The sequence below is a fragment of the Oryx dammah genome, unplaced genomic scaffold, assembly GCF_014754425.2.
Source record: "Oryx dammah isolate SB20612 unplaced genomic scaffold, SCBI_Odam_1.1 HiC_scaffold_1, whole genome shotgun sequence".
In the NCBI taxonomy this organism is placed as follows: Eukaryota; Metazoa; Chordata; class Mammalia; order Artiodactyla; family Bovidae; genus Oryx; species Oryx dammah.
Window position 1 is genome coordinate 82,004,514 of NW_024070185.1, and position 2,399 is coordinate 82,006,912.

The window sequence follows — 2,399 nt, forward strand, 5'->3', positions numbered from 1 at the left end:
TGTATCTCTATTTGTTTTCTTTATTTTTTTAGTTAACATTTTGTATTTTTTGCCATACAGATCCTGCTCATGTTTTATCAAATTGTTTTTTTTTTTTTGAGAATTGTAATTAATAATAATATGTTTTTTAAAATTTCAATTTATGATGTTATATCACCCCCAGTTTCACTAAGGTATAATTGATAAATAAAAATCATTTACATTAAAGGTGTATAACTTGATACTTTGATTTACATATATATTGTGATAATCACAAAGAATATAATTTACATATTCATCACCTCACACAGTTACCATTTTCTTTTTCTTTTTTTCTGTGGTAAGAACAGTTGAGATTAAATCTCATAGCAAATTTCAAGTACTGTTATTATAGCCACATTGCCCACTGTTCTTTAAATTTCCCACTGTTTTGGTAATTTGGGGTAATTTGGTAATCGGGTAATTCCCATTTACCCATCACCAACTCCCAGAGTCCATCCAAACCCTTGTCCATTGAGTCGGTGATGCCATCCAACCATCTCATCCTCTGTCGTCCCCTTCTCCTCCTGCCCTCAATCTTTCCCAGCATCAAGGTCTTTTCAAATGAGTCAGCTGTTTGCATCAGGTGTCCAAAGTACTGGAGTTTCAGCTTCAACATCAGTCCTTCCAATGAACATGCAGGACATAGACTGTCTTTATCTTCTAGGTATACTTGAAATGATGTATTATGCTGTTGTTCAGTACATTTCAATTAGATCCTGTTTTTTTGCTTGTGTGTGTCTGTGTGTGTGTCTGTGTGTGTCTGTGTGTGTGGCCATGCTACATGGCTTGTGGGATCTTATTTCTCTGACCAGGAATCAAATGTAGCCCACACCAGTGAAAGCACCAAATCCTAACCACTGGGCCACCAAGGAGTTCCCTAGATTATGTTGATTGATGGGGTCCTTCAATTCTTTTCTATCTCTTCTGAATTTCTGTTCATTACTTCTGTCAATTATGAGGGAGGGGTGTTAAAATCCCAAACTATGTGTGTGTGCTGGCTCGCTTCAGTCACATCTGACTCTTTGTGACCCTATTCATTGTTGCCCTCCAGGCTCCTCTGTTCAAGGGATTCTCCAGATAAGAATTTTGGAGGGGGTTGCCATGTCCTCCTTCAGGGGATCTTACTGACCCATAGATAGAACCTGAATCTGTTTGCATCTCCTGCATTGGCAAGAGGGTTCTTTACCCCTAGCGCCGCCTGGAAAGCCCAGCATCCAAACTATAATCTATTGTCCGTTTCTCCTCTCAATTCTGTCAGATTTTACTTCATCTACTGTATTTTGAATCTCTGTTGTTTGATGAATAGATATTTAGAACTGTTATATTTTCTTCATGAATAGACTATTTGATAGTTATGTAACGTTGTTTTTGTCTCTGGTAATTTTTTTGCTCTGAAATTTACTTTGTCTGATATTAATATAGTCATTCCAGGTTTCTTGGCTTAGTGTTTGCATGTTATATATCTTTTTGGTACTTTTAGGTTCAGCATACCTAAATCATTACATTTCATGTGAGATTTTGTGCATAGCATGTAGTTTTGTTTTTTAAAATTTTGTCTTCATCTTTTGTAATCCATTCTCCCAGCTCTGTAACATATCATTGGCTACTAGTATTAATATTTTACTGCTTCAAAGATTATATAGAAACTTTATCAGCCCTTAACCTCCCTCTTTATAATACAATTGTCTTAAATATTACTTCTACTTACACTGAGAATCACATTAGACAGTGTTATCATTTTTACTTTCACCCACTAAAAAGGAAAACCTCAAAAGATAGAAAAAATAGTATATTGTATTAACTATATATTTACTCTTCCTGTTGATTTGTCTCCATTTTGGGTGTTCTAAGTTTTCTTTTGCTCTCATTTCCTTTCTGTCTGAAGAACTTACTTTAATCATTCTTTTAGAGAAGATCTGCTGGTGACAGATTCTCTGAGTTTTGTTTCATTTGAAAATATAGTTTTCACCTTTGTTCTTTCTTTTTTTTTACACTTCCAAAACATATGGAACGCTTCACAAATTTGCATGTCATCCTTGCACAGGGGCCATGCTAATCTTCTCTGTATTGTTCCAATTTTAGTATATGTGCTGCCAAAGCAACCACTCATCTTTGTTCTTAGAGAATATTTTTTTCTGGATGTAAAACTTTGGTTGACAGTTCATTCTTTCAGCACTTTAGAAAGGTTGTGCCTTTTCTGGCTTCCATCATTTCTAATGATAAATCAGCTGTTCCTCAAATCATTATTCTCCTGTAGGTTAACCCTCATTTATCTCTGGCTACTTTCAAGGATGTTTCTTTGTGTTTATTTTTCAAAAATTTTCTTCTGATATGTCTTGGTACAGATTATTTGGATTTTTCTTTTAGTGTTTGCTCAG

The 2,399-nt window shown here is 35.0% G+C and overlaps 1 non-coding gene across 1 annotated transcript; it reads right to left on the minus strand.

Annotated features, from left to right (window-relative positions):
* Window positions 1-2,020: 2,020 nt before the first annotated feature.
* On the minus strand, window positions 2,021-2,123 carry LOC120867953. The gene has a single exon (XR_005722094.1). It is a non-coding gene; the product is annotated as a U6 spliceosomal RNA (small nuclear RNA).
* Window positions 2,124-2,399: the final 276 nt, after the last annotated feature.